Source organism: Rattus norvegicus, chromosome 15 (genome assembly GCF_021556685.1).
Source record: "Rattus norvegicus strain SHRSP/BbbUtx chromosome 15, alternate assembly SHRSP_T2T, whole genome shotgun sequence".
NCBI classification, from domain to species: domain Eukaryota; kingdom Metazoa; phylum Chordata; class Mammalia; order Rodentia; family Muridae; genus Rattus; species Rattus norvegicus.
This window is the reverse complement of record NC_141548.1, coordinates 54,108,427-54,130,548: the sequence shown is the minus strand read 5'-3', so window position 1 is coordinate 54,130,548 and position 22,122 is coordinate 54,108,427. Positions and strand designations below refer to the sequence as shown.

The 22,122-nt window shown below is 44.6% G+C and overlaps 1 protein-coding gene across 9 annotated transcripts in view; it reads left to right on the top strand.

Moving 5' to 3' along the window:
• Positions 1–22,122, top strand: part of Cysltr2 (cysteinyl leukotriene receptor 2) — a 111,152-nt gene that overhangs the window by 11,740 nt on the left and 77,290 nt on the right. For 5 of the 9 annotated variants that reach the window (XM_087584857.1, XM_087584856.1, XM_087584863.1 and 2 more), the window contains exon 2: positions 14,942–15,040. The exons of the other annotated variants lie outside the window; for them this stretch is intronic. The gene's annotated coding sequence lies outside the window, so the exon portion shown is untranslated. The remainder of the gene's footprint in view (positions 1–14,941; positions 15,041–22,122) is intronic. 9 annotated transcript variants of the gene reach the window in all.

Below are 22,122 nucleotides of genomic sequence, written 5' to 3'. Positions count from 1 at the left end.
ATCCTGTGTGTTGCCAGGCAACACCACACCACAGGGATGCAGATGCCCCGATTCTACACGAGAAGGTTTGCTCTTTCTATTTATCCCTTGCCTCAGGAAACATGGCTGTGTCGGAAACCATCTCCCTACTCTAAAAGGAACATCCACTTTTCCTCTACAAAAGTTATCAATGACATATACAAAACGCCCTTTTCATGAAACACCGTCCTGGTTTGTCTGATTACTGTAGCCATTGTCTTTCTATCTCTACCTCTTCATGGCCACCTGTTGCCCCTGGCCTCACATTCCTCAATAGCAGAAGGAACCTTTTATTTGAATGTTGGCACGTGAGGGGAGAACAGCTGTGCCCAAATCCTTCAGCTCTGTGGCTTGCAGACTGAATGCCCTGAGTTCACAATCTGACAGTAGAACAATCGCCCCGCCTACCCTGTTGCTAAGTGTCACTTCTGTAAATTAAAGATGACCCTCGAGTTTTGGATGAGCCATTTGGGTTGCCATGGTGACCTGTGGTTTGGGGGTCCTTTCAGCACAGCAGTAAAGGCTTCAGGTTTCACCCTCAGGGGCTTGTGCCTTGACTGCTGTCTCAGCTGCTTTCCTCCCTGTTCTTAGGTCCACAGAAAGGCATTTGTTTGGAGTTGGGTCAGTGTTCCATGTTTTGTCTAGTGGAAGCTGTTGTTGAGCTGCAAGCCAAGCTGATGCCTCGTTGAGGGAGGCAACAGGAGCAGACACAGTAGGATCTGGGCCACCAGAGAGGAGCATACTGGGCAATGAGGGTGGTGATTTAGTTTTTTTTTTTTTTTTTAAGTGAAATAAAGTGCTAATTACTTGGGTGGTTACCAAGTATTAAAAATAACCAGAAGCCAACATGCGGTGGTAACTGGTAGACAGAGGGGCTCTAGACCTAAAAGATGAGGGGGGCAGAATTGGTCAGGTGGTCGTACACACAGGCTAAGCAAGAACACTGTAGAAACAGAATACCAATTCTATCAATGACTGTGGCCCTGACCCGGAAGAGCAAACACAGACCCAGTCCAATCCCAACTCCCCGCTATCTAAGGTCTCCAGTTACGATAGCCCTGTGGTACCAGCCCCAGCTTCCTCCTGTTGAGCCACCCAGACCTGGAGTGCCTTCATCTCTTCACCCTTCAGGTTTTCTCAGCCCCAGGTGAAAAACCCTCTTTTCCAGTTTAGTCTGCATGGAACCCCCTCTACCTGCCGGCCCCAGCCCTCGTCTTCTTTCTTTGTGGCTGTGAATGGCATGTGGGTGAGTCTGCATGCCTTTTCCCACCCAACATGCCGTACACAGACTAGCAGCCATAGCACCAACCTTTAAAAGCCCAGCTAGGGTGGGTAAGGGGACAGAAGACAAGCATAAGTAGTGGGTTAGGGTGATGTCTGTCTTAGTATTATATATACTTAAATAATATACAATATACAATATGTAATAACAGACATGTAATATGACATATTATGTACACATATTTATGTAGATATATGTTTACTCATTAAGATGCCCTCCATGTTGCTTGCTTGAAGTATATTCAACTCAGTCTACCCCCCACCCCTCTGTCCTCTGCATATCTTTCTGCCAAGCCTACACCTTCCTCCCTGAGATAACTTCTCTATGAGGTGGACAGTTTGGGGCCCACTCCTATTTGTATAGCAATCTCTTGATTCTTTCTTCCATACATTTTTGCAACAAGCCTTCTTGTCCTTTATGGGGGGGCGTTCCTCAGTATGTTCTAGTGTATGACTCGAGGAACCCAGAGGTGCAGTTGTGATTCCAAGTGTCTCAGACACTTAACTCAGTCCACTGCCTTGGAGCAGCACCTGTCCCAGTTGGCCATTGGGGTGGGTATTCAAACCATACTCTATGGACTGTTTTTTATTTTCTCCTTTACTTCAGAAAGCATCCCCTCACCCCAGAGATTTTTTCTCTCCTTTTAGCCCTTGGAGTGCTCTGCTCGCAGAGTGCATAGAAAGGTGGGAAGGAGGGTAGGAAAGTGGGAAGGAGACTCTCCACATTGGAATAAAGGAACAGAGCCTTCTTGTGCAGAATGTATCCTATCACAGAAAGAAAAGGGGTCGAGCTGTAGACAGCCTGATGCCAGATTTGTCCTCATCTGCAATCATCTGAAATCTTCCTTCCAAACAAGATGCACCAGGGCTTAGCTGCAAGCTTTCCCTGGAGGATTTGTCTAGGTGGCTTAGAGCCTTGATTAATTAATGAAAGACTGGGGTTCTATATGAATGCAAATGTCAATTTCCATTTCCCATCAAATCCCTCTCAGGCATAGCTTAAGGAAAAGGAGCTAGAATTCAAGGCTGTGGCTTCATTTGAATTTGGGTCCTGGGAGGCAGGGCTGAAGAAGACTCTGAGTGAATGCCACACTCACAGTTCAGCCTTGCTGCAGCAAAACGGAACTTCTAGAGGTGGAGCGCTGGCCTTTGGCACTGAGGTGGGTAACACAAGACTCTGGCAGCTACACAGCAATGCCAGAGAAGAATCTTTTGGGCAGAGAGGGATGATGAACTGAATATGTTGTAATCCTAACCTCCAAGTGACGGGGAGTAGAGAGTCTTCCTCCACCTTTCTGGGGGGTTGTGATAAGGTACCTGAAAAAGACTTATTTTGTCTCAGGGTTCAGAGCTGCCCAGGGTCACTTGGTCCCATCAGTTCTGGGCCTGGGCTGGGGCATAGTATTGTGGCAGGAAGGCCTTGGTCAACCACAGTTGTTAGGTAGTACAGCAGGCAGGTACCCAGCAGGCTGGAAGGTCAAGAGTGGGTCCTTTCCTCTCCAAAGTACCTTCAGCCTTCGCTTCCTGTGTCTCTGGTCACACGCTAACCTTAGGCAAAGGGGGGATATCACAATCACGCTCAGAATTTAGAAGGCCACATGGAAGGAGAGGACTGTGCCTCCTCAAGGCCTAAAACAACCTAGGAAGGGAGGAAGGCAGACGCAGCTGGGCTTTGTGGAAGTCCCTCAAAAGAAGGCCGTGTTCTCCTGGTAACACGTGCCTGTCTCATAGGTTTTATTTTTCTTTCTTTAGTTCTTTATAATCTACTCTCTTTCATGAGGTTTTAGCAAAAGAAGTGGATCCGAGCTGAACCTCTGGCCCTAGGTGGAGACATGATATTGGAAGCTGCCCCAAAGATTATGAGGTTCTATACTATTGGCCCATCCCTTAAGAGTTATCCAAATGGGTCTATTGATCACCTGACCAGGAGGCCATGTTCTAGGAAAAACTGAGGCAGCTGAATACCTGTTAAAAGGATGGAAGGACACCTTTCCCTGGATGAGCCTGCTCATGTACACAGGAAGTCCCCAACCCCTGAAGTCACTTTAAGACTTCTGCTTTCTGAGTTCCAGTTCACAAAATATAACTCCCCCCGCACTTTTTATATACCAACTAAAACCCTCAACCTGCTTGCCTGGACATTCTCAGGGGCTCCGTGTCTCTTTGTCTATCTGTCTGTCTCAGAACCCCTATGTCCCCATGCCACTCTGTTGCTAAGCATGCCTGCCTTCCTTTTCTCTCCAACTGTAACAAAATTGTCCTTGAGTTTCCTCTGGCATCATTTTAAAATTCTTTTATCTACAAGGCTAAAGATTTGCAGAGGGGGACCATGTATGTTCACTGTTAACAACTCCATGGCAGTGGCGGGGGGAGGAGGAGGAAGAAAAAGAGGAAGAGGGGGAGGAGGGGGAGGAAGAGGAGGTCCGGTTCCAATGTACCCTTCAAAGGCCTGTCCCACTGTCCTACTTCTCCCACGTAGGCCCCACCTCCTAAGGTATGTGCCCTTGGCCATCCTGGTGAGTGCACTGGGGAATTGTCCTTTATCAGTGGGCTAATTACTTCACAGTAGAGGTGGAGCACTTGGGAGATGACTAGGTCATGAGGACAGATCATTCATGATGGAATTCCGACTCCAGAGCCGTTTCACCCCTCTGTGTGTGTACAGATCACCAAGTCACTGTCTGTGAACCAGGAAGATGTTCCTCACCAGACCCTGAGTGTGCAGGCACCTTGATCTTAGGCTTCCCTCCTCAACTGGGAATAATATGTTTCTGATGCTTACAGACCGCCCTTTCCATAGTGTTTCCAGTTACAGCAAATGGAATAAACTGCAAGGAGTAGAAAAAGAAGCCACATAAACTCGGATGTATTTGCAGGGGTTTTGGAACCACATGGGATCCTAGTGTTAGACATTTTGGCTATTGATGTCTACTTTTCAGGCAAGGTAGAAGGTGAAAGAGGCAGAGCCAGGGTGACAAGAAGCAGGCACAGTTCCTACCCAGCTCACAATAGCTGTAGGCCTCATCTTGTTGACAGGTTGTGGGTTCCCTGGCTACCAGTGTCACTTTGGGTGAACTTGGGTACAAAACCTAATCTCTGGGACTATTGGACATCAGTGGACATAAGTCTGGCCTCCCAAGAAATCGAAAAGATTCAGACAGGCTGTGGAAGCTTAGTGAGGTTTCTAAAGTGTTTCTATGAGTACACTGTAAATATGCTTGCCCTCAACAGACTTTGTAACTTCCTGCTTTGTAAAAATTTCCCACAAAGACCAGCAGAGGGCAGCAGAGCACACCCTTTGCCCGTTCCTTTGTCCTGCTTCAGGTTTTCAGGGTCTATTTCCCTTTTACCTGTAGCACAGTGCCCAGAGCCCAGCCCTTGGATGGGTCTTAAAACCAGAAAGACCTAAATAGTGTTAATAAGTAAACACATAGCAATGAACCCAGTCTGTACCAACCTAGATGTCAGGGTCTTTTTTTTTTTTTTTTTTTTTTTAAATAAGCGAAGGGGTCATGGCTGCAAAACCACCTTGCATTTATGAAAGAGACAGTTTTTCCCAGAACAGCCAGGTTCTGTACTGGACTGTGAAGAACAGGTTGGCAGCCTGGGTTCCCACTTGCCTTGGTTTGCTCAGAAAATCGATCCACACTAAGTTCAGGTAGGGCAAAGATGACTGCAACCGGCAGATGGATAGGAAGCTGGGGCTTTCATCTTAAATTATGTTAAGGATGAGGGAATGTCAGCCCAAAGTGAAGCATAGCAAGTAGGCTCCGAAGAAACATTCTTCTGGCTTTCTCCTGCTCTGCCACCCCCGCCTCTCCTCACTCTATACTCCGTTCCAAAGCAAGTGAAAGAAATCAGGGAGTTACCTCCCCTGAAGCCAGCCACAACGGAGAGAATCACAATTTTACCCTGGCCCAGGTTTGCTGCTTAGGATCTGGCCACAGTGAGACGGATTCTGAGTCTTCAGGGGGTCCTGCTTCAGACCTGGGAAGGAGAAATGCTGTAACCAAAGGGCCATGGGGCCCCGAGGGAGAAAATAAGCCTCGGCAGTGTCCTTCCTCCGGCTTATTTCCACGAACTCCTACCCTTCTGCTCATCTTGATTCTATTAGCTGTCCCAGTCCCCACGCTGAGCACAGACTCAGGAAGACTCTTCAGCATCCTCGGATCTTCATCCTCTAGGCTCTTATATTATGTAAAACATGTAGGAAAAACAGTGCTCTCTCTTTCTCTAGTGTTAAGCTGTCTTTTGGCTGGTAGGTGTTGTTGGCCATGACACTCTATGGTGGCTGAAGGAAGTAACCTAATAAATCACAATGGTGGTAGGGTAGACACAGCTCTGGACAATGAACGTATATCAAGGGGACCAACGATAGCCTAAGACAATAGTTCTCTACATTCTGATCAGTTCGTCAGACGTGTAGAACAGTTGATGTGGGTTTGGCTTTTTGCCTTGTGGCAACTGTAGTTTACCTACAGCAAAGCCATGTGGAGCATACAGCCTGTGTACATCACCTGTTGGCGCGGAAATCACGTTACTAAAAGCAGGGGAAACTAAAGAGTTTGTTCAGTTTCTCCTTGCTCCAGAAACACTAGAAACTCCACACACTAACAAGTGCATTCCTCTTTTATATACTATTTCACCTTCCCAGAGGCGGTGCCTGTCTTACTTTGAAAATGTACTTATTTTTGTAGCAACCCCCTTTCCCTTCCTAAACACCCAACATAATCTGTTAAACACAATAAAACCTGAACCTCTGAAACTTTCTTTTTGTATTCTCATCTATTCTGCTGAGTGCTGTGGGTGCCCTGCCCTCCACAGGGGGGCGACACAGCTATCTTGACCTGCGTCTCTCCCAGTCTCCCGGGACTCCATTTTCATGTTTATTGTGCTGCTGTTTCTTCCTGCATACTGTTTTCCTTAGTGTATTTATAATTTTGACTAATTGCATCCCGTGGTGGCTTCCTGGGAAAACATACACAGGAAACAAACGTTCTTTAGTCCTCGTGCTTCGGAAAACGTCTTAATTCCCTGTGTTTAACTGGCGGATTCACTTCCTATCCAAGTCGCATTTAAAAGCACTTCTCCAGTGCATGCTGGTTGAGTACCAACTGTTGTGGTTTGCCCTGGAGTTATTTGTATTTTGATGCTAATTCTACTGCCCCAAGGCCGCCTGCCTAGTCAGTACTCAGGACTCAGGTGACTTCACCAGAACCTTCTCCCCATTTAATTTGTAAAATACAGGTGAGGGCCGGTACAGGATAGAACAAGGCCTGTCATTGGATGAGAAGGAAGGGTGGGCAGGAGAAAAGTTTGAGGAGGAGACAAGGAGAGGACAACATGGAGGCGGATGTTAAGATTCCACACTGTACCTTTACAGGTTGTTAAGAATGTTCTTAAGGGACGGATGTGCACAGGGCTTTGTATGTTTAGGTGGGCAATTATATCTTATCAATTCGATCAGAGGTTATTGTGCTGTGTGTTCTTTCATGTAGCAATTTAAGTGTAAGAAGTGTGCGGCAGCTGGAGACACTGGGCCGCTGTGGAATTGGGATGTGTGTTTCTGGCATGGAAACCTGCCTTGGGAACTAGACAGGTAGAGAGATTGCTGCCAGGCTCAGAGAGAGGCCTTTGGTAGTGTGATATGGGATGGGGTGAGAGGCTTTGCTGACTGAGCTGAAGATATCTAGTAGATATCTTGGGGCACTGCGGTGCTGGACCTAGAGTGGGATAAAAGACAGCATTTTTCATTTTTTATATTTTTACAACAACACCCAGCTTTTGTGTTCATTATACATGTGGGTTTATGCCCTTTTAATTGCTTGGTGGTTAATTTGGTGAGTGTTGACAGAAATAGGATCTGTGTCACAATGGGGCATCTCAATTACACCTGTTCCTCAGAAGGATCAAGGACCATTATAGAGGAGGGGCTGGGAATGTTGTAAGAACCAGAGACCAGGTTGGTACGGAACCAGGACAGTGCACCCTGCATTCACAGCAGCCGTGGTGGTCTGTGCAAGGTCAGGCCAGTCAGATTTATTGAGTCCTCCACCCCTAGTTGAGGGGCTACAGACAATTGATAGTTTCTAGGAAGGGAGTCAGTATTCTGTGGGGTTCATGAGTATACACTCATAAACATAAATTGAACTTGGCTTATGTGCTGGCTAGTTTTATGCCAACTTGAGAAAAGCTAGAGTTATTTGAAAAGAGAGAACCTCAATTGAGAAAATGCCTCCGTGAGGTCCAGCTGTATGACATTTTCTTAGTGATCGATAGGGGAGGGTTCAGCCCACTGTGGGTGGTGCCATCCCTGGGCTGGTGGTCCTGGGTTCTATAAGAACATAGGCTGAGCAAGCCAGTAAGCAGCATCCTCCATGGCCTCTGCATCAGCTCCTGCCTCCAGGTTCCTGTCCTGTTTGAGTTCCTGTCCTGACTTCCTCTGGTGATGAACGGTGGTGTAGAAACATAAGCAAAACAAACCATTTTCCCTGCCAAGTTGATTTGGTCAAGGTGCCCAAAGTCAGAGTAATTTTTAATTCCTTCTATATGATTGTGTTTCCTTGGTGGAAGCTTATAGGTTAATCACAGGAATTCTGTGGGGTTCATTTATTTGGAGATGTGGGTGGGTTCTTATTCTTTAGTATATTGATGATTGTCTGGGTTTCTCCCAAATATTCTATATATTTTTTTTATGTCCTTTAGACACAAGCTCCCATCTCTAACCCAGGAGTTATCTCCAACTGGCAACTTCTTGAGAAGGAAAAAGCAGCGTTCTTGGGGCTGGGGATTTAGCTCAGTGGTAGAGCTCTTACCTAGGAAGCGCAAGGCCCTGGGTTCAGTCCCCAGCTCCGGAAAAAAAAAGAACCAAAAAAAAAAAAAAAAAAAGCAGCATTCTTTAATGCGGTCCCACTGGGTACATAGCCACACTCAAGGGCAGGTCCCATACCCAGCAGTAGATGGCTAATACAGAATAATCGCAATGATAATTTCTCATAATGCTTTGTTTGGGCTTTTTGCAAAATCTTACTGGTGTTTTGTTTGTATGTTATGGTCTCTGACTGTGATTTTATGGGTTTTGTTTTTGTATGTATCTGTGTTTCCTGTGTTTTTTTCCTTTCTTTTGTTCTTTCTTTTTTTTTTTTTGCCTGCTTATTTTCTGAAGAGAGAGAGAGAAAGATGTCGTGGAGATGAATGGGTGGGAGGCAGGCAGGATCTGGTAGATGAGGGAGGGGAAGCCATGATCAGAATATGTTGTAGGAAACATTTTCAGTTAAAGTCCTTTCCTGCTTCCCCCATTCTGCCTCTTGGCCTGATTTTCTCATTTTCTCACCTCCCCTAGTTATGCACCCGTCTGTCTTGTCCTGTGGTTTGAATTATACACATCCTTTATTTTGTAAGTTCTCTCGAATAAAAAAAGCCCCCAATAGACAATGTTATTCTCGTCTCAAACTGGGCCAACTTTGTTCAGCATTAGCTCCTTCTGCCTTCTAATGTGCTTTTCTTTCTTCTTTGGTTCCCTTCTCGGTTTATTGAGACAGGATCTCTCTGTATAGTCAAGACTGGCCTGTGATCTTCCTGCCTCAGCCTTCATGTGCTGGCAGAGCTGAGAGCTGGTGGAATAACAGAGGGACACCTAAGAAAGCCCCTGTAACCAAATTTCAGTGAACTTTATTTAAAACTTGCCAGTTTTTAGCTGGACAGTGGTGTCTTTAGAACCAGCAAGGGAAGAGGATGCTAGTGGTAGGATGGTGATGTACCAATACCTCTGCCAGGCAGCCGCATTCTCCTAACCCATGTAAGTTCACAAAAGCCTACCCAATCCAAGGGCACAGAGAGAAAAGTTTCATCACTCTAAAATTATGTTGATTAAGAAATGCTTCAAGAGCTGGGAAGAGGGCTCAGTAGGAAATGTATTTACCTTGTAATCATGAGAGCCCAAGTTCGATCCCTTGGACTAACCAGGTATGATGGCATATGATGTAACCCCAAGACTGAGAAGTGGAGTCAGAATGCAGGGACTCACTGGTCAGTCAGCCTTGTCCACTTGAAACAGCCAAGTCAAAACCAGCAGTGTGGACAGTGTCTGAGGATGACACCTAAGGCTGTTCTCTGGCCTCTACACATGTGAACACAGACATGGGTGGGTGAACACATGTGTGCACCAATGTTTCACACATACATCCCTTCCCCAAACTCTGTTGACTTGCCAAGGATGCAGCAGTGAGTAAGAGAAACAAAAGCCCTCATGGAGCCTGTCTTCCAAGTGATAATCCCCCACGGTAGAGACCGGTGTGCGTCACAAAGGTTAGACTGGCTCTCTAGAGATACATAGCTAATTCAGGTGACTTTCCAATTAGATTATTCCAGAGAGGAAAAGGGTTAGTGAGTAAACTCAAGTACCTGGTCCCTTTGGCATATGGAAATTAATTAACTGTACTCTGGTCCCCCATGAATTTGGTTAGCTTGAGGTCATTCCAACACTTCGCCGGGTGTATTGTGAAGACTGGGTCTCCCGACTCAAACGACCTGACTAGACCCTACAAAGTACTGAAGTGAAGTCTCCTGTCAGCCTCAAACATCTTCCTTCAACTGCTTTATTAAGTGCCTCTTTCTTTCTAGTCTCAACAGAGATAGTTGTTAGTCACCCACAATCATACTCTCACACAGCATGCACACAAGAGGAAGCTATTTATATATTCATGATTTGTTTTTAAACATGATCTTCCTATGTGTGCTCTGGCTGGCTTTGAACTTGTGATTCTTCTGCCTCAGCTTGCTAAATGCAGGGTAATGCTAGGTTCAAATACTTCTTCAGACTTCAATACAGGATTCTGTGTCCCTGAGAAAAACAGGGCAGCTTCCTCCCCTCAGTCCGCTGGTGAGTGGCTGGTTCTTTGCTTCAGTGTTTCTGTGGCAGGGTGTGTGTGGTAGGGCTCTTGGGGGTGTGGCTGTGAGGAGGAAGAGTCTGCAGTTGCCAGAGAAAGCCACTGTGCAGGAGGCCTGCTTGCTTTTGTCAGCAGCGCCGAACATGAGAAATGATAGATAAATCAGGATAAACCAAGCATGGCCTTTAGGGTCTGGCATATGTTTTCTGTGAAAATGTGATGTTAGAATCTAGCTGCTGCTCAGGCCACAATGCCTTACATAGACACCAACATGCACCTATTGAGATGCTTTTGTGTCCCTAGGCAATAGACTTCTGGGGGCCATGCCCTCTTACTGGGAAATGAGTTTACGTCAACGTAGATATGGGTGGCCACACATCCTGCCTTCTGCCCAAGAGTCCGAGAGTCTGGCTTCAGGCTTGCATTGTGAAACCCTCCTCATTCCCAGAAAGGTATAAGAAGAGACTCCTATTCCTGCTGTGTGGGCCCTGATTCCTCTCCTCAGATCCGTCACCATGCTGTTGACTACCTGTCTGTCTGTCTATAGTATTAAATAAATCTCATGGCTTCAAGGAACAATCTCTGTCTATGTGCTGTGTGGTAGCTAAGACCTTTTATTTTATTGTGTTGTGAACTCGGCAGAAGGACCCCAGGCAGAAAACCTGAGTTGGTGTCCAGTGGAGCTTTTCTCCCCCACTTCCTGAGGCAAGAATTACATTCTTGGTATCTGGGTGCAAAAGAAAAACTTCCTCTTCATAAGCAGTATTTGTCTCTCTATTTACTGCTACCTCGAAGTTCATTTTCCCAGAGGCTGTGCAGTGGGTGAGGGGTCTTTCCCGAGTGTGACTTTCTGAGATAGGCCCTCTGTCCTTCAGGATTGTAGCTATCTTGGTTTGGGTTCCATTGCTGTGAACAGCCACCATGACCACACCAACTCTTGTAAAGGCAAACGTTTCACTGGGGCTGGCTCAGGGATCAGAGGTTCAGTCTACTGTCATGGTGGGAAAGAAACATGGCGGCATGCAGTCAGACGTAATGCTGGAGGAGCCAAAGTTTACATTTTAGTTTGCAGGCAGCAGCAGGAGACTGTGTGCTATACTGGGCATAGCTTGAGCATATAAGACCTTAAAGCCCATCTCCACAGTGACATAGTTCCTCTGACAAGGCCACACCTATTCCAACAAGGCCACACCTCCTAATAGTGCCACTCCCTATGGGCCAAGCATTTAAACACATGAGTCTATGTGGGCCATACCTATTCAAACCACTGTAATAGCCAATGCAGTGCTTTGCCTGTTCACACATTTAATCAGCTGTGATTTGCTGAGACTGGCTAAGGGCCAGGCCCTGTTCTCTGGGGCATCTCTGGTAAACAAAAAGCTAGAGTAGCATATCTTGTAGTGAGTCCTAAGTGATTTACTCCTGGCTTTTATGTGGGTGCCGGGGATTTGAATTCAGGTCCTCATGCTTACACAGCAGGTACTCCTTAGTGCTCTTGAATTTAGTTTGCAGGTGTCTTATGGGGAGGTCTATGTTCACTAGGAAAATTGTCCTACTACTGTCTTTGTTTCTGACCATATCCACTTGTGGTTTCAGAGTGATGCTGGCTCTGTGGGTTAGGTTTGGTGGTGTCCCTGTCCTTTCTACGTTGTGGAATACTGTAAGGGGCATTGCTGTTGGATTTTGTCTGAAGGTTTGGTAGAAAGTGCCATTGATCCCACCATCTTGTTTTTTCTTTTTTCTTTTTTAAGTTAGGAAACTTTATTATACAAACTTGTTGACTTTTTGCATCCTTTAAAGTAGTTGATGTCCTTTTAATTTAATGTTGGTAGTTCATATGTGTCTAGGAATTTATTAAATTCTTGTTACTTTTCCCATTACTGTTTTTTCTAACTTTTTATTACATTTTATTTTTGTCTATGCACACCACAGTGTGCATGCTGGGGTCCGAGGACAACCTGTGGGAGCCTGTTCTTTCCTCTCAGCACGGTCGTCTCAGGAACTAAATGCAGGTTGTGGGATTTGACAGCAAACACTGACTCATTGATGGTCCTGGGTGATATACTTTTAAAATTATTTTAAAATTAGAGCCAAAGTGAGTGGGTTTTGTTTTTATGTGTACACACCATTATTCTTCCCCCACACTCTTCCCCATTCCCACTTCTCCAGTCCCACTCCTCCTTCACCCATAGTTGTTTTTCTGTAATTTTATTCATTTTTATTTTACATGTACTGGTGTTTTGTCTATATTGATGCCTGTGTGAAATTGTCAGATCCTGGAGTTACAGACAGTTCTAGGCTGAGCTGCCTGTCTTTTCTTCTGCAGGGTTCTCTGAGTTCAGAGGAGAGGGACTTGATGGAGACTTCCTGCTTAGGGCTGAATGTTTGAAGATCTCTCACACACGGCATAACATGCTGACTGTGGGTCTTTATTTGGTTCCATTTGCTGCAGAATGACGTTCCTCTGATGACAGCTGAACTATATTAGTCCTGATCTATGAGTGGAGTACTATGCCATTTTATCTGTTGGCTATCTTGTGTTCTTTGTGATCCCTCTGCTGTGATGGTTTCTGAGCCTGGGAGAGGATGATTGATATAGATGTCCCATTCGGGGCTGAGCACTCCACCATCTCTTGCTTTCCTTGTGTTTTGACCATGTATGACTGTCTTAGTCAGTGTTTTATTTCTGTAAGGAGACACCATGACCACGGCAACTCTTACAAAAAGCAGCATTTAATTGGGGTCAGAGGGTTATAGGGTCAGAGGTTTAGTCCATTATCCTCAAGGCAGGAACATGGCAGCAGGCAGGAAGACATGGTGCTGGAGAGGGAGCTGAGGGTTCTACTCTGGATCCACAGGCAGTAGGAAGAGAGAGTGACACTGGGCTTGGCTTGAGCATTTGAAACCTCAAACCCCATCTCTTGTGGCCCATTCATACCAACAAAGCCATACCTCTAATAATGATACTTCCCATGAGTCTATGAGGGCCATTTTCATTCAAACCACCATATGTGAGTTTCTGTGTTAAGTGCTGCCCACTACGAAAAGATGCTTCTCTGATCAAGGTTGAGCACAGCACAAATCGGTGGGTACACACACACATATTTAGAAGGTATTTTGACAACATGACCATTTAGTGAAGCAGCATGAATAGTTTCTTTCTTGGATTCTATGACCTCCCCAGCCATGGGATTTTGACCAGGTTTACAGAAGTAGTTGCAAATTGTTTCCTGGGGATCTGGCCTCAGATCCCATCAGAACGTAGTTGTTAGCCTCAGAGCAGTGGTTGTGGTTTATGGCAGAACCATAACCAGGTTGTGGTTGTGGCAGAAAAATACCAATTAATAGCAGCAGAAAAGAGGGGAGGCCACTGCCCTCCAGTTCTTTCTTTAGTAAAGAAATGTGGGCAAGGCTTAATTCTCCCAGCAACAATGTGTAAATGATGTGGGAAGTATTGACAAGAGGGAAGCTCACCTGAGCCATGGTCTCTAGATTTTCTTTAAAAAGATGTTTTATTTTACTTTTAATTGTGTGTCTACGGTGTGAGTACGTACATATGAGTATAGTACCCTGGAAGTCATGAGAGGACATCACATCTCATGGATCTGGAGTTACAAAGTGGTTGTGTGCTGCCTGATGTGGGTGCTGGGAACTGAACTTAGGTCCTCTGTATGAGCAGTCAGTGCTCTTAACCACTGAACCATTTCTCTAGCTTACAGATTTTGTTTTTAAGGTAGGGAGTGTTCAGGCATGGCACACTGCTAATGAGATGACCCTTACTCAGCCCCTGAAGACATCACAGTGAAACTCATGGTCCAAGGCCCTAAGCATCAATCGCATTGTTAGCATCAAGTATCTGTGGCTCCCAGGTAAACAGACTTTCCAGGTACAGTGTACCAGAGGTTTAGCTGATATCGTCCAGGAGCAGAGAAGGGCCACACTTTTCTCTGAGATGTCCAGGGCTTGACAACCCAGATGTACTGAGTTACTGCCTACTGTGCAGTGCACCATAGCATTCTCACAGTTACAGAGGATTGTGAGATCATGGGTGTGTGTTCCACACAACTCCAAACCCTATCCTTACAAATGCAATGTGTTTCTGGGTGCTGTTCCTGGAAGCTTTGATGCAGGGTGTGACACTTCTCAGGACAGTTTCAACTTAGAGTCAGAGTGCATTAGGACAGCCACCCATCTACTTTACTAGGAAGTTCATAATGGAGCATCTACGAGAGAGACTTTTACATTCCATTTGAATCTAGGTCAATTAAGGAAAGCCAGTCTTTTCTCTCAGGGAAAGACGACATGGGAAGAAGCACTTGCTGCTATGCCAGTGACACATCCAGAGTGGCTTGTCCTACTCTGCTGGGAGAACCAGGGAAGGCTACATGCTTTAGAATGTTGTACTCAGAGCTGGGTCTGAGCTGCAGGTTTCCCACCTCCTTAGTGGCTACAGTGGGTTGTATGGTCCCATGACATGTCAGAGTCATTATCCAGAGAATATGACCTTATTAGGAAATAGGGTCTTCGGAGATGTAAGGAAGTCAAAGAGTCATTCGTTTTCTCTTGATGTGGTAAAACACTGACCAAAACCAGCTTAGGGGCGGAAAGGGTTTATTTCATTTTACAAAAGTCACTCTCCATCTTTGAGGGAAGTCAGAGCAAGAACCTGGAGGCAGGAACTGAAATAGAGACCACAGAGGGGTGCTGCTTACTGGCTTCCTCTACATAGCTTACACGGCCTGCTTTTTTTATAGAGCCCAGGACCACCAGCCCAAGGAGAGGACCATGGACCCCAATCATTAATCAAGAAAAGAGATGACCCATGGATACGCCCACAGGCCCACCTGATGGAGGCAGGTTTTCAGTTGAGGTTCTTCTTTCCAAATGATGCCAGCTTATGCTAGGTTGACATAAACCAATCAGCATAGATTTGATCAGCCAAGAGTTTTATTTAAGCTATAGGCTCAACGAGTAGTATGTTAATAAGTTAATAGAAGGGAGGGAGGCTGTGAGGTATAGCAAGGCTGGGATTGGAAGGAATCTGGGGATTGCTGGCTAGTGACTAGGAGAGATACAAGGAAGGATTCTCTCAGGAGCTCCCAGAAACTTCAGTCCTCATAATGTGTGAAAGACGTTCAGTAAGTATCTGCTCAACAAATGAATGAAAGTGAATGAATGACTCCGTTGAGTCAAAACTTTCATGCTAGGATCTGTAGGTTGATATCATTATACAGGTGAAGGCAGACAAGATAAAATGAGGCCTGTCATTGGACGGGAAGAAAGGGAGGCGGGAATAGAGGTTTTAGAAGAGAGGGAGAAGCAGGAGAGAAGGAGCTGGAGCAAGAAAGAGGAGCTGCGAGAACATGGCGGCAGATGTTCAGATTCTTCTCTGTGCATAGACTATGACTGTTTTTAAGGGATGGGTGTGTACAGGATTTTGTGCTGTCTAGATGGGCAAAATATATCTTATCAGTTGGACCAGCGGTTATTGTGTGGTGTGTTCTTTCATGTGGTGACCTAATTGTAGTGGTTCAATAGAGTGTGTGGTGGCAGGATGCACTGGACCCACCATGGAATTGGGATATATATGCCTGGCATGGTGGCAACCCACAAGGGAACTGTGAGTGAGGGCAGGGCGGCATGGCAGAGTGCCATGCTGGAGCAGCTTGTGGACCGCCTGGGTCCGAGGGAGCCCAGGAGAGAAAACGTGGCATGGGAACTGGTCACGGTGCATGCCCTTTCTTTTTTACCTCAACAAGGACCCAGGCTTTGGGTTTCCAGAAGGGCAAGAGGATGAGCTTCTGTCTCTTTAAGCCAGGTTTGTGGGAATTTGCCATGCTAGACACAGTGACCTAGTTGCACTTTCTGAGAATAAGTTGTTTGTAGTTTTCTTATCTACATCTTGCGATGTCCATCTCTTGAGGGGATCTAATGAGATACCATGTACAGAAGAGTAAGAGGCCTTCTCACTTGCAATATCTATCTCCTTAGGAGTTTTCTTTCATGTATGCATGTGTATGTGCATGTATGTATGTATATGTGTATGAGTGTGTGTGCATGCATGTGCATATGTGCATACTTATGTGCATGCCAGTAAGCTTGCCCACACAGGTGATTAAAGAAGTCAGAGTTTGATGTTTGGGTGTCTTCTTCAATTGCTCTACACCTAACAAAGAGATGAGGTCTCTCACTGAACCTTGAGCTCACTGTTTTGGTGAGACTAGCTGACCCGTGAGTCTCTGGAACATGCCTTTGTTGGGGTGCACTGCTGTTGTCAGATTTTACATGGACACTGGCAATCCAAACTCAGAGCCTCATGCTTGCTCTGCAAACCAGCTTGCCCACCAAGTCATCTCCAGCCTCCTCTCTAGACACTTTCAAATGTGTTCTTGCTTCCTTTCAAGACTCCAGGATGTGGTTTGTATTTCACCAATATTATAGCCACGAACTTACTGGAAGGTGCCCTGCAGAGAAACACGTTAGGATTTCAATGCAAAGTCAAAAGAAAAGAGAAAGCTGAGTAGGGGCAAATGTCAGCACCCAGGTTCTGCTTTAAGAAATACATGTGTCTCTGCACTAAGGGTAGACACATCTGGAAAGCTAAGTCCCTCTGATAAGATTGAACCAACCTGTGAGTAGGAAGAGGTATGGAATGTGATGGTTAACAATCTGGCTTTTATTTCCTCTAGTTCTTCTTATTTTTGTGTGGTGCAATGACACAGATTTCCAGAGGCTACTGAGAGGTAAGAAAAGGACATCAGTAGTTAAAATTGTAACACACAGAGAGGATTATTGGCTGCAGAAGGCATCGTTGTAACACTGTCACTCCATAAGGTCACCACGTTGCTACATCATTACTTACCCTCATGTCTGGAAGGGGCAGCTCCTGGAACAGCGTGGGACCCCAGACCATTAGCCTCTGTCAATAAATATTCCTATAACTCATATGAGAGAAATCTGCAGCCCATTCCTCCAGGATATTCAAATCCTCTAGTTACTGCAAAGAAGAGGAGAAATAATTTATCAGGCACCTGGACTGTGCCAACAGCAGTGTCAGCTGAATTTATATACCTTTTCTAATTTAAGCCTCATCTAATTGACTTGGGAGGATCTCAGCTTAAATTGGATTTGGGGAATATGGTTTGGAAATAAATTGACCATGGAATTCAAACTTCAGAAGTCACTAGCAGGAGAATTGTTTTCCCCTAAAAGATGCCTGTTGTTAAGAATCTACTTTTGCCTGGACAGAAGCCTTTCCATTCATTCTCACTCATCCAGTCAACAGATGTTTACTGTGTGTCTTCTATTGGCTCTCTTTAATGGCCAAGAACAGAATTTCTACTCCGTCCGGGTTATGTTTCAGCTTTGTTAAAAGACTTAAGTGATGGGTTAGCCGTTTGTTCTATGACTGGAATTGATAGTGTGTGAAAGCTAGAGCTGAGGAAGGAATTTTGGTAGTGAAGACAGTGGTTGACTATGATTTTAGGGAGGTTATCAAGGTATATATGATTTTAGGAAGGTCGCCAAGGTATACCTCACCCAGAAGATGACAGCAAACAAAGCCAGAAGAAGCTGAGGGAGGAGTCACATGGATAGCTGAGGAAGAGCCTTCCAGGTAGAAGCAAAGATCCATTGTAGGAGACTGCTTTGCTTGCTCAAGACACAGCAAGGAGACAGGGTGACTGCTATAGAACAGGTGAGGGGAAGACGGAAGGAGATGAAAGGTAGTTTATTAGCAGCTAGAAAGACTTTGATATAGGTAGTCCTGGTGGTGTTTATATTATAGACGAGTCTAGAATTACATTTTAAATAGATTGCTCTTCAGCGGGGGCTTGATTGGCTTGTCTAGTACACAAAGCTTTGGACTTGATTATTAGCATTGCATTAAGTGGGCATGGCAGTGTGGGCCTGTAATGGCAACATTTGAGAGGTGGAAATAAGAAAATCAAGAGCTTAAGGCCACCCTCAGTTATATAGAGTTTGAAGTAGTCTAAGGTACATGGAACTTGTCTAAAACAATTAATCTTGGTTTCATGATGTAGATTATAGAAAGGAATCATAATTGTCTGTGGCTATTGTAACAAATGATCACAAATAAGGAGCTTAAAACATTAGAAATGTGTTCTCTATTATGGGGGTTATCATTTTTAAAATTTGTATGTTAGTAGAGCTATGCTCCTTCTGAAGACTCTGGAAGAGGCTCTACTGGCCACTTTCAGCTTCTGCATTGCCTGGTTTGTGGCTAACTAAGTCTCCATCCTCACATAGTCTTGCTGCCATGTCTCTAACCCTCTCCTATGTAAAGACACTAGTCATCTGCTACAGAGGTTCGTGTTTCAGTTAGCCATCTCGTCTTGATTATAACCACAGATACTCTACTCTCAAATGAGATCTCACTTTCTAGGTCTTCAAACATGTATTTCAGGGGAACACATTCCAGTGCGGAATAAGGGTCAACTGTAGAAGCAGGGATGTCAGATGAGAGAGATTGGAGCTGAAGGGTAATGAGATGGAGTTTAGCTCTTTGTGTGTTTTCAGAACTGCACTGGTAACAGATCCCATCAGATCGTGTGTATGAGATAAAGGGAGACATCCTAGACATCCCAATGCTGTTTACCTGGGCATTGGAAAGTTACAGATGCCATTGATTGGAGTGGGGAAGGCTGCAGAAAGAGCATGTTTGGGAGTTATTTAGGGGTTTGTTTTTGAAGATGTTTTCAGACATTTGTTTAGATACTCACATGGTGATGACAAGTGTGACATTTCAAGGGAGAAGTCTGGGCTATAGGTATTATATCACTGGATATATCCAGGTGGGGAAGGCATAAATTCCAAGAAATGAGTAGAGGGAAAAAGGAATATATATATATATATTTTTTTTCCTGTAATCGGTCTTTTCCTTCAGGCAGGCATATTGAAGGCTTACTAATATAGAGTAGGAATAAGAAAGGAAAAAGAAGGGTAATAAAGTAGAGACACATATTCTTGTGTTTTTGGAGATCTACAAGCTCTCCATAACCTTCTTAACCTGTTATGAGCTGGTGTTTTAGTCATAATAGTTGATAGGTGTCTTTAACCTTGACAGAGGGAGAGGAGTTGAACAAGTTTGGGTTGAGTTAACCCTCTATTATGTTCAATATAGACATATTGAACGTAACATGCACAACTAAATAGAATCTGACTCAAGGGTTGAGGTCAAAGGATGCAGACAGGCTTAAAGTTAGAGATGTAAAATCTTTTAGTCTCCTCCAAGTTACTCATGAGACATCTGTAGGCCCAGAGTAAAAGTCAGAGTTTTAGCAAAAGCAGTCTTCAGGACCCTGAAAATTAATCTTGGCAACTGACATCCCAATCCATGTGGACTCTGTAGCATTCATGGGAACTTAGTAATGGACTGTCCCATGTGTGACCTCCAAATTTTTGATCTTAAGTCCATTAAGAGCAGATGAAGTTAAATTTTGTTTGGGATTTATCCATAGGTGAAGGGAGAGAAGGGAGAGGAAACAGAAAAAGATAGATACATAGATGATAGATAGATGGCAGGTAGATAGATGATAGATAGATAGATAGATAGAGGACATTAGCTCTACCCTGACCTGCTCTGATGTCTAAGTAATTAAGGCAAGGTTCTAGCCTTGTGTTAGGTCCAACCCTCATAGATCTGTTTGTTATACTTAAACTTCAGTTCCTCTCAAGTTTTCATTTCTGCTAACATACCTACATTTCCCATGGGTGACGTTAACTTATTTTATGTTGAGGGAAGAATGCTTACTAATATTTTGTATGAATGTCTGTGTGCTTGCTTTGTGTGGTCCAGCATCCATTCTCTTCTCAATAGCAGAATCTTGATTTTGTTCACCGTAAACTCCATCCTGTTAGAGTAAGGTAAGGTACGCTATCCTTTTTGGAATATTTCAGCATGTGCTTTCCAAAAACAAAGAATTTTCTTACACAGTTACCCCAGCCAGAAAATCCACATATCACATTATTTTCTAACCTACAAGTATCTTATATGTGTGTGTTTGTAGTTGACACAGTAGTAAATTTTATAGCAAAAGGAAATCAAGACTTTGTGTTGTGGTCTGTTGTTACCCCTTTGGCCACTAATCCACAGTCTCTGCTGAATTTGCATTTGTATTTTGTGATACAGACATTTTTGTACAGTCATTTGTTTATATGTATAGACCAGTGAATTTGACTGTTCGTTAGTCTGAGTTTGACTGACCATTCCTGATGATTAGATTCCAGTTATGTCACCAAGTCAATGTGAAACTGCTCTTTCCATCAGGAGGCTCCTGCCTACCAGCCCCATCAACTGACAGATATCTATGGAAGACATCTCTAGCCATCACTCTCCATACCTCTTTCTTGCCTCTGCTACTTTGTGACTACTTAGATTCTCTCTTAATTTGTGTTTGTATTAATTGTTCCCCAGTCCTTCCCTTACCTGTCTCTTTGTACAGGAGGCAGCTAACATCATCTGGTGGAAATTGGAGGCCAATTTCTCTTCCCTTGTTTTTCAGGAATATTTCTTTCTTTCTTTTTTTTTATTAACTTGAGTATTTCTTATATACATTTCAAGTGTTATTCCCTTTCCCGGTTTCCGGGCAAACATCCCCCTCCCCCCTCCCCTTCCTTATGGGTGTTCCCCTCCCAACCCTCCCCCCATTGCCGCCCTCCCCCCATAGTCTAGTTCACTGGGGGTTCAGTCTTAGCAGGACCCAGGGCTTCCCCTTCCACTGGTGCTCTTACTAGGATATTCATTGCTACCTATGGGGTCAGAGTCCAGGGTCAGTCCATGTATAGTCTTTAGGTAGTGGCTTAGTCCCTGGAAGCTCTGGTTGCTTGGCATTGTTGTACTTTTGGGGTCTCGAGCCCCTTCAAGCTCTTCCAGTTCTTTCTCTGATTCCTTCAACAGGGGACCTATTCTCAGTTCAGTGGTTTGCTGCTGGGATTCGCCTCTGTATTTGCTGTATTCTGGCTGTGTCTCTCAGGAGCGATCTACATCTGGCTCCTGTCAGTCTGCACTTCTTTGCTTCATCCATCTTGTCTAATTGGGTGGCTGTATATGTATGGGCCACATGTGGGGCAGGCTCTGAATGGGTGTTCCTTCAGTCTCTGTTTTAATCTTTGCCTCTCCCTTCCCTGCCAAGGGTATTCTTTTTTCTCATTTAAAGAAGGAGTGAAGCATTCACATTTTGATCATCCGTCTTGAGTTTCGTTTGTTCTAGGGATCTAGGGTAATTCAAGCATTTGGGCTAATAGCCACTTATCAATGAGTGCATACCATGTATGTCTTTCTGTGATTGGGTTAGCTCACTCAGGATGATATTTTCTAGTTCCAACCATTTGCCTACGAATTTCATAAACTCGTTGTTTTTGATAGCTGAGTAATATTCCATTGTGTAGATGTACCACATTTTCTGTATCCATTCCTCTGTTGAAGGGCATCTGGGTTCTTTCCATTTTCTGGCTATTATAAATAAGGCTGCGATGAACATAGTGGAGCACGTGTCTCTTTTATATGTTGAGGCATCTTTTGGGTATATGCCCAAGAGAGGTATAGCTGGATCCTCAGGCAGTTCAATGTCCAATTTTCTGAGGAACCTCCAGACTGATTTCCAGAATGGTTTTACCAGTGTTCTAGAGCTTTTAAGTGTGCTGTCAAGCTGCTGACATATGCTCTTTCCTCTTTCTTTCTGCAGGCACTCAGCGCTATGAGTTTTCCTCTTAGCACAGCTTTCATTGTGTCCCATAAGTTTGGGTATGTTGTATCTTCATTTTCATTAAATTCTAAAAAGTTTTTAATTTCTTTCTTTATTTCTTCCTTGACCAGGTTATCATTGAGTAGAGCATTGTTCAATTTCCACGTATATGTGGGCATTCTTCCCTTATTGTTATTGAAGACCAGTTTTAGGCCGTGGTGGTCCGATAG